General features: G+C 41.2%; 1 long non-coding RNA gene across 1 annotated transcript; it reads right to left on the bottom strand.

Moving 5' to 3' along the window:
• Positions 1–2,226: 2,226 nt before the first annotated feature.
• Positions 2,227–3,576, bottom strand: LOC148906512 (uncharacterized). Its single transcript, XR_016121463.1, has 3 exons — positions 2,840–3,576; positions 2,446–2,548; positions 2,227–2,304 (listed from the first exon to the last, which is right to left on the bottom strand). It is a non-coding gene; the product is annotated as an uncharacterized LOC148906512 (long non-coding RNA).
• Between the last annotated feature and the right edge of the window lie 6,496 nt (positions 3,577–10,072).

Here is a 10,072-nt window from a genome sequence, read left to right as displayed (position 1 = left end):
CAGACACATTTACGAACAATGCATCTCAGTCACAGTCGAATATTAAACATAGATATAGAGGCTTTGCACCATCACGTCATGGCAGCCATGACATGAGGCAAAAACAATTGAATCTGATCTAATCTGATTTACATGAGAAAGAATTCAGTCTCCCTGGGCCGGGAAAAGACTCTATGTATTGTTGTTCCTCCTTCCAAAGCTACAATCATCATGTAATAGTTATCCATGAAAGAGTTGTTCACATCAGGGAGGTGATCACCTTGGTAACCAGTTAACCAGTCCACTATTCTTTAGCGAACATCTAAAATAACGATCAGATCTCGACCAATTAGGATACTTTATTCAATTTACTGTAGGTTTTCCATATTCTGCGAACTCAGACATTTCAATTGCTTGTTGTGATTATTGGTTTTTTACTGCCGCCAGTCAACAACATGAGGTACCGACTGATTATCATTGATCAATGGCAGCGAAAAACCAAATTTCAGCTTGCAGCTTGCAACTTCGAACTGCACGTCAAACTATGAACACCTAACACAGCTTTGTACAAGTTTTAATCAATCTCTTTAACAATAACCAATTACGTTTTGGGTGCTTCACTTTAATGTTTCGATATCGTTACATCAATGGATGAACTCCGCTTATCCAAGCATCAAGGTGAAGCGCTGATGTCTAATTGGTTAGCGGTAGAGAGCACAATTAAAACTTGTACGAAACTTTGTTGGTTGTTCATGGCTTGGCATGCAGCACTGTAATTGTATAGGAAGCAGGGTTTTCAGAGAAACAAGACGACTATTCGAGCTCTGGCAACGCCTTTAAATTAACTGCCAGATACTATCTCTATGAAAATGTTATGACTTGCCATACCTTACGTTGTTTGGACAAGGTCTGTTCACTGGTCAATATTTTTTTTCTGGCTCTTGCTGTACAAAAAGCTATCCAGACAAGGTACTGTATTTAAACAGTAATGGCAAATATTATTATATATTATATAAAATTTTGTGTTGGCTAGTAAAAAATCCAACCTCCTTCCTGCAGGTCACAAATTTGCTTGGGTAGGCATACAAAAATTTTCCAACATAGCAGGATTCGGTGTCAAGGAAATGCCCAAATACAACTTCGACTGGTTAAAATTTTTTGTCACTACAAACCTCTGACTGGAACTTAATAGCAATCAGCAACCGAGTCCAGAAAATCAGACTACCCTACCCCCTCCTCTCCCAGTTCTATTCTTTATTTTGTACAACCAAGCCTGAGACCAAAGACTACCCCCCCCCCCCTCCCAGTTCTATTCTTTATTCTGTACAATCAGACCCGAGACCAAGAGATCAAACACTACCCTCCCATCCCAGTTATATTCTTTATTCTGTACAATCAAACCTGAGACCAAGAAATCAAACACTACCCCTCCCCTTCCAGTTCTATTCTTTATTCTGTACAATCAAACCTGAGACCAAGAAATCAAACACTACCCCTCCCCTCCTGGTTCTATTTTTTATTCTGTACAACCAAGCCTGAGACCAAAGACTACCACACCCCCTCCAAGCTATATTCTTTATTCTGCACAATCAAACCTGACTAAAGACTATCCAACCCCCTCCACCAGTTCTATTTTTATTCTGGACAATCAAACCATTGACCAAAGACTACCCCACCCCCTCCCCCCAAGTATCCACTTATAACTGAACTAGGAGTATCTCTTATAGCTGAACCAGAAGTATCCATTATACCTGAACTATGGTATCCCTATTGCTGAACTAGGAGTATCCCTGATACCTGAACTAGGAGTATCCCTTATACCTGAACTAGGAGTATCCCTTATACCTGAACTAGGAGTATCCCTTATACCTGAACTAGGAGTATCCAGTATCCACTTATAACTGAACTAGGAGTATCTCTTATAGCTGAACCAGAAGTATCCATTATACCTGAACTATGGTATCCCTATTGCTGAACTAGGAGTATCCCTGATACCTGAACTAGGAGTATCCCTTATACCTGAACTAGGAGTATCCCTTATACCTGAACTAGAAGTATCCCTTATACCTGAACTAGGAGTATCCCTTTACCTGAACTAGGAGTATCCCTATAGCTGAACTAGGAGTATCCCTTACCTTGAACTAGGAATATCCCTGATTATCGTGTACACTTAATATTAGATTGAATACTCTCTCACCCAAGACAAGTAAAAGACACATGATTTACTTTTTAAAAGAGTTTTATTACGTGAAAAAAGAGGAAACAGGACTACATGAGGTTAGAAAAAGGGCTATCTATCACCAACTGATCGATGTTCACTGAAAACTTGAGAAAGAAAAAAATTGTGTTAGTTGTGTTAGATTTTACTGTGATATGAATGCAAGTAAAAAAAATTCGGGGCGGGTATGAAGGTAGAGGGTTATAGAGGAAATTGTTATGAAGCGACTGAATAACAAAGTACTATACCTTTCTCTTTTCTTCACTGAAAACAGCTTTAGTTGCTTCTCTTATCGCTTTTACCATTCTCTCATCGTCTGGTACACCAAACACTACTGTAGCGATCTCGGAACTAAAGGAAGCGAGAAAAAAAAAAGCCGCGATTATTTTAATGCAAAATTTTGCACTCGCAGTGATTAAGAAAGTAAATGACTTATCAGTGTCATAAGCTATGTGGGCACAGCCATGGCAAAGCATGTGTCCACATAATCCTTGAGCTAGAATAACCTCGGAACACTTGTTACACTCTAAAGAAATCATGTATGATACAGCTGTTAAACTGAATGACTTCAAGAAGTGGAAAGGTTAAATTTCTTATGAGCGAAGGGAAGAGAAAGAGAGTGAAGGCATAAAGAACACTTACTTTTCTCTTGCATGATGAGTTGTGCACACCAAGCGACAGTCATCGTCATCATCAGGTTTTCCCTCTCGGCCCGTCCTTGGCCTTAGGGCACAACTGCTCTGGGAAACGTCCTCTGAGCAGATGTTTGAACTTGGTTTTGTCCATCATCATTTTTCTGGCTTGCATTGGATCTATCTGGAGGAGATCCTCAACTCGCTTCCAAACTCTTGAGGTGGTCCTTTTATCGAAAAGGACCTGTTTCTGGAGGGCGTCATTCTCCATGCGACAAACATGGGCCATGTATTTAAGATGTTGGACATGGCAATAATCCTGGATGGAACTGGATTTTGTTATATCCCGTAGTCGCTCATTTGATATTTTATATCCCCAATCCAGCTGTCCTTCCACCAAGGTAGCTGGGTCGACACCCTTTAATTTTCTTTGCTTGTTACAAGGAACATTTTTCCTTGCATAACCTCCCGATACCATACCATACAGGTTCTATTTTTCCTTGTACATTGTTTCTCCTTCATAATTTATCCAACAACGCCAAACATTGTTACGTTGGTTAATTAATTTATATTGTTTGTACATGCTTTTCTCGTTGGAAGGGAATTTTCTTTTCGGTTTTAGTTTATGTCATGGTAAAATGCGTTTAGGAGATGAGACGAATATTTTTTTTGGCTATTTAGTAAAAGTACACAAGTGATTATTGAAAATCTCCCGTTGCGCTTGTTTTTTATACTTAAACTCAAATTTATAAATGATATTTTTTCATTTTCACACAGTGAAGTTTATTTTGAAAGTCACGATAGAAGACAATGTTTAATCCGTTTACTCCCCTTCACGTGTGTGGCATATTGTAAAACATTGACTGGAATGGAATGGACTGGACTGGACTGGACTGGACTGGCCTGGACTGGACTGGCCTGAAAAAAATCTGTAAAACATGGACTGGACTGGACTGGACTCGAAACATTATTGCATAAATCCTTGATGGGAAAACTTTGCAACAGAAACAAACAAGTGTTCGTAAGATACAATTAATTAAGTACGACATGTACAAAAACAACTTCATTAACGTTGCTGATATTAAAAACAAACAAACAAACCATACAAAGATCTGAAGCAATGGTAAATAGCACGTGATCGCAATTTCCACAAATGCAATATCAATCTCGTCTCAACTGATATATGCATAAGAGTTAGTCAACGAAAGGGCGAACTAGAAAGAAATATGCAGAACTTAGAAATCAGTAAGTACGGAACTACTATACCCACAGCTTTGGACCCACCCCCCTCCCCTATCACTTTCGTGGTGAATTTTTAATTTCTGTATAAATTATCGAAAAGGTTAATTTATTCATATTTCTTGTTTTCGCGCGCAAAAAAATTTTGGCTTTTTTATTCATGCAAGAACGATATTTTTCATTCCCTGTTTATCCCTTCCCGTAGACGAGAAAAAGTAAGAACACAGGATATGTTTTTTAAAAATGTTTAATATTACATTGTAATTACATAAATGATGGTATAAAAATAGTAAATAGTAAAATAGTAATAGTAAAATAGTAAATAGTAAATAGCATAATAATTTTTGTATCAAAAGGGAGAAAAAGGGGGTTAGGCGAATGCGAAATCGTACTGATTTTTGGAGCAAAACATGGAAGTGAGGCAAGAGTGCAGTAGAGCAAAAACTGCTTGTCAAGCAGAAATGTCAATCTTTGTTTGCTTAAACGTTGTATAAATTATTTTGTTTTTCAGAACATAAATATTCCATAGAAAGCGATAGAGGTAATTTTAAAGCAAAACCTTGACTTTCTTTTTGTTCCTTAATAAAGACACGCACAATGTAAGATAAGTTCTCTGTCCTTTACTCTATAACCTATAAACCAATAATTGTACAAAGTTAATATTGGAAGCTAAATTATTTACAGAAACATTAGGTTTTAGATAAATTGTCCTGTTTGTACAGTGTCTTCCAGCTTGGAGCGCTTGATCTTATACACAGTACCGTCTTCTACTAGCAACAATTTGCGTTTCTTTCCTTTATGTTCTACGGGCTGGACACCAGAATCGGTAGCATATATGTTGTTTACGAATTACAAGGTCAACCACTTCTTTGCAATATCTTTCTTGTCTGTTAAGCACTGCTTTTTCTTATGTAGTGGTGTCTTTTGCTTTTGAACAACAGATTTTCCTAGTGGTACTCTAAGAAAATTATTAAAGTTTGTTTCCATATCCTCTTGTCGTTTTATAAGTCTCTCCAAAGTTTTCTCCACACATAATTCTTTATTGTCTGTTCCAGTTTTTTCATCCTCTAAAGGTACACATATTCCAATTTTACTCCATTTTAACCATTTGACACGTTCGTCGGTATCCATACGGTGAACTTGATCGAGATGATTTGCTAGTCGAGCAAGATTGGTGCTTCCACATCCAAAGACAGGACAGTTTCTTCGCGTTCGACCCATGTTTACTTGACCAGTGACTCACTGCAAATGGAAGCTTTCTATTGCGTTTTTATGTATTTATTAGGCCCGATTTGGCCCGAAGTGGCATTTTGTGGCCCCATAAGGCCCGATGGCCCGTTTGGTTGTAGATCCTTTTCCCTATACAAGCATGCCCAAACTTGTTTGATTCCACCATTGTTTGATCTTTTACGTCATCGTAAAAGTGCTTGCCTTGCTGTTTTGCGCTATAAAGCTAGCGATTTTCTCATATTTTCTCATTCTACATCGAAACTTCGTGCTGTGAACATCTCCAAAAAATCTCCTACTCGTCTCGACAATATGCAAGCTTTGGGTCTTTTTTCACGTCGTTCTCTTCTTGGTCGGTCCAACAAGGGTACTGTCCTTTTAGAAAAAATTGCCCAAGAAAATTCCCTAAATAGAACCGGTGCTGTTAACTACAACAAGTATGGGAAGCAGGAAGGCGTCGGATTTATCTCGTGCAGTGAGAAGTTTGTGGATAACTTTCTTCTCTACGTCCTTGTACCAGACTACTTTGTGACTGCAAAGAAAACGTATACAGAAGTCGGTGTGGTCAACAAGCACATTCGAGATATGCTGACCCGGCATGGCTTGCAGAAGTGTAAAGTCAAAGCCATCGCTTTATCACCATTAAAAAGACAACCACGCGACGAAGAATTGGAAAACGTCTACGGAAGATTAAAATCGAAGGAGACCGAAGAAACCCTTTACTACAGACAAGAATTTAAAATTGCCTGCGCAGATGAAGAATATTTTGAAGTTTTAAAGTTTTTACGCTCCGATGACTACATATTAAGAAACATTTTCTTAAAGGATATTGACTTAACCATGGATTACAGTGGCAGCTTTGACAAAGAAGAAGTTATTCACTTTCCGACCTCTACCAAAGGTTTTCGTATCCAAGGCTGCGAGGCAGAAGATGACAGAACAATTCTCGATAACAGCGATCAAGTGGACAATAACTGTCTGACCTATATGGAAACAGTAAATGGAATGACAACTCGCTGTAAAATTTACAACAAAATGGTACAAATGTTGGAGAGCAAAAGCGTAAGAGAAACCGTTGGACAGCACTGGAAAGATTGGGTCTGTCAGAGAGAAACACGGCTTGCTAACGCACGAAACCTAGCCAAGAATCGGGGATTAACGCGTGCAGAAGTTACCTTTTACTGCAAAGATAGTGTTCCTAGTGACGAGTTTATGGAGAGCACTCTTATCCGTATAACGGACTATGTGGCACCAAGTCTAGTCTACTCAACTCCATTTGCAGACACCTGGAGAGCGTATTGTGACTCTATGCTACACAGCTTAGTCGTGGTTGACAGGTCACGCGATGTTGGATTACTAGTTTACACATACAATGACAAGACCAAGGACATTAGTGGACAGTTTGTAGAAAAATGGTCTGACAAAGAGAACTGGTGTCTCGCAAATTTGACTCTGGGCGCAAAGTTACCCATAGACATTATCGAGGTGTGTGACCGAATTAAAACTGTTGCTAGCAAAGGAAAAGACAAAGCCAAGGATGTTTTCCTGGATATCTCTGGAGCTCGCTACTTTAAACATCGCAGTAATGCTAGTTTGTATTTTGCTACCAGACTAGTCTCCAAAGGGGGTGTTTACAGCTGGAACGACGAGAGCAAAGAAAAGAACCTACAGTTGTTGGAAAATTCTGGGTTAGTTCCACACGAACACTGTACACCTTACCTCGCCCATGTCAAAGGAAACAAGAACTGTAAGGCTGACTTAGAATTATCTAGAGCAGATGACTTAACAGTCAAATTACCCGTCACTGGTACCGGAAAACCCCGTCGAGCATCCGATAAAACACGCAGGGAACAAGTACAAAGCATTACAAAACAAGCGGCAATACAAATACAAGAATGTCGAAAACCCTTCGAAGCCGCTATTGCAGAGAAAAAAGAAAGGATAAAATTACTCGATGATTACAGCAGTATTTTCTCTGACAATGAAATCATCCAACTAAAACAGTTGTCTGTAGGATCCTATAATGTTATGGCTATGCGAGAGAAGCAAACCCAATTCGGCCAGAAATTTATCATGTTAATCGAAACAAACAAAGAACAGGGAACACTAGGTCTGTGCTATTCCAACAAACATATCGAAACCTACCTACAGGAGAACTTCTCTGACGCAAAAAAGGAGCAGATTCGAGACCCTAGGCGTAACTATCTAACATTGTACAACAAACCGCTGGCGGTGTTAAACATAACAGGGTGGGGACGAACCCCACAAAGGCATGTCGTTGTCTTCTGTAACTTAAGATTAACACAGGAAATGGAAAAACACAGCATAAAGACCTTGCAGCAAAAACTAGCAACAGAAATAGAGGAACAGCAGCAGTAAGGGGGACTCGCGATCGATGCCGTATATTTGCGGGTTTGACCCGCGGAATTCCGAACGCGGGTACAGCAGATTTACGGGATTTCCCGCGGTGTGTCCTTACTGCTGCTGTGTTGGATACCGCAAACGGAGGTTAAAATATCCTTTATATATAGATGGATACCATCAAAAGCATTAGAAATAAAATTGTGCGCAAGCTCAGAACTCAGGTGCTGGACCGCTTAGACGCCGACTTTGCCTTCACGACATTTATGGAGGGAGATACAGACGAGACGATGGACGAGGAAAGAGCAGAAAGGATAATCAATTTGATGCCCGAAGGCGACTACCGTTTGGAGTTGACGTTTATAAAGTATTTAGACGGCGAGTGGATAATAGAAAAGGGCAGGAATCCAATACGGGCGTCTGGCAGGAAGGACCTGTTTGTTTTAAACAAGGACACGCGACCGGGAGCACTTGAGGGAATAGACATGCTGTTCTACGAAGTTGCTTACCCGGTTACCGTGGTTATTTACGGTGCGTACAAGATAAAGACGCCGGATGTTAAAAAGTTAAAACCAATGCGCCATCCAGGTAACTGCGTAGGGAAGCTGGTTAGAGAGTTCTTCGAAGATTCCTCCCGCGGTGGTAAATTAACCTTAAAGAGAAGAGAAGCCATCAGGAAATGGGAGCATGCTACTCGTAAAACCGGAGGAACCATCGAAAACATCAAGAAGTTGGAAACCGCGTTAGAAAGGCGCATACACGTCAAGGATATCACCGACGGTTTTATCTACTCTGGGACGCACAAGTATGGGGGCCGGGGTGCTCCTATCGTAATTTACCAGCACAACGCACATGCGTGGAGAGAGTTAAGGTTTCCTAAAAAGAAGGAGACGCGCGTTTACAAGAAGTCACCGCTTGCAGAACTAATGCGCGAGAATTCTATTTGGTTAATGGATGCGGAGGGGTGTCAATTTATGACGCAAGATGGTACTTTATACCGACCGGAAATGGAACACCTGCGCATACAAAGTGCATGTGAATCCCTTGGTGAGGACTTCTCTGACGAAGTGCTTAGCTCCCGCAGTTTGGACTTCTTGGCGGCCAAGAAGAGGAATGGGTGGAAATCCACGCCGGAGGAGTTCAAAGATATAGCTAAAGCTTGCGTAGAACACGGTCACGGTGGTCTGTGGAACATGGAGTACGACGAAGACGAGTACGTGTCTCTGGATATGAAACATTGTTACCCCGCAAGTTTTAAAGGCCTAGGAGATTGTAAGGAATATTACGACCGTTACGGACATCCAGATTCACAGTTCTTTCGTGTTGCGTTGGATGGTCACTACGACGCCCCAGCAACGGGGTTCGTACGGTTAACCAGCTGGAAATTTACAAAAGACTTACATCCAATAATCTATGCGTGGTACGGGAAGCACCTGCAGGAGAAAGAATGGATACCGGTGCCCCTATTGAAGTTCTTTGAAGAGCGCAAACTTTTAAAATACACAGCGCATGAAGCCATACTTTGTCACAGCGCCTTCACGCAATGGTTACCGGAGCATAACCCCACAGCGCGTGTGGTCATAGGTAAATTCACGCAGGGCGCAAAAGAAGGCGAAAAACATATGCAGCGGCGCCTAATAACGGACGAAGGTGAGCTAAGCTTCCTCATCAAGCGTGCCCACGATGAAGGAACAATGGTATCCGTGGAGAAATGGGATTACCTCGTAGATGATAAACTACACAAATGGAATGCTTTGTGTTACTACCAAGACCATCGACCTAAGTATTATCATCTGCGTGCCAGCATGTTAGCCTATGCGCACATTAACCTACTTGCGATGTTACTGCGGTTTGACAAAGAGGACATCCCGCGCGTAGCTACGGATTCCTTGTACGTAAAGCCTGAAGTGTTAAAGAAGATGAAAGAATTCTACACCGAAGATGAGTTGGCGGAAAGTGGTCAATGGCGCGTTAAAGATGAGGAGATAAAAGCATGGAGAGAACGTGTAGAATATCACGGAGAAAATACTTGGGGCGTCGTAATGCCCACAATGAGGCCCATGCCAACCGTAAAGGACCCCATTTCTTACCAACGCCTCTCTTACCTTTACGGTACGGGAGGCAGCGGTAAGACGACGCGCGTGTTAGAACTCTTTCCGGCCTTAAAAGTGCTAACGCCAACACATCGTTTGGAAAGAGAACTCTGCGAAATGGGCCACGACGCTCAAACGTACCACAGCTTCTTCCGTTGGAATGGCCAAAAGTGGGTACCTGAAGCCATCCACGACATACCTCCGGTGATACTTTGGGATGAGATTTGTACCGTTCCTTTAGAAATCCTCAAAGAATTCGTAGAATTCCTCCGCGGAAAGTGCCAAGTTGTATTTGCCGGAGATCCATGTCAACCACCTCCTAT

The sequence above is a fragment of the Actinia tenebrosa genome, unplaced genomic scaffold (genome assembly GCF_029948245.1).
Source record: "Actinia tenebrosa isolate PJP-AT-01 unplaced genomic scaffold, QUT_ActTen_1.0 PGA_scaffold5__44_contigs__length_20552954, whole genome shotgun sequence".
In the NCBI taxonomy this organism is placed as follows: Eukaryota; Metazoa; Cnidaria; class Anthozoa; order Actiniaria; family Actiniidae; genus Actinia; species Actinia tenebrosa.
The sequence above is the reverse complement of the archived record's forward strand: the minus strand, read 5'-3'. Positions and strand labels throughout refer to the sequence as shown.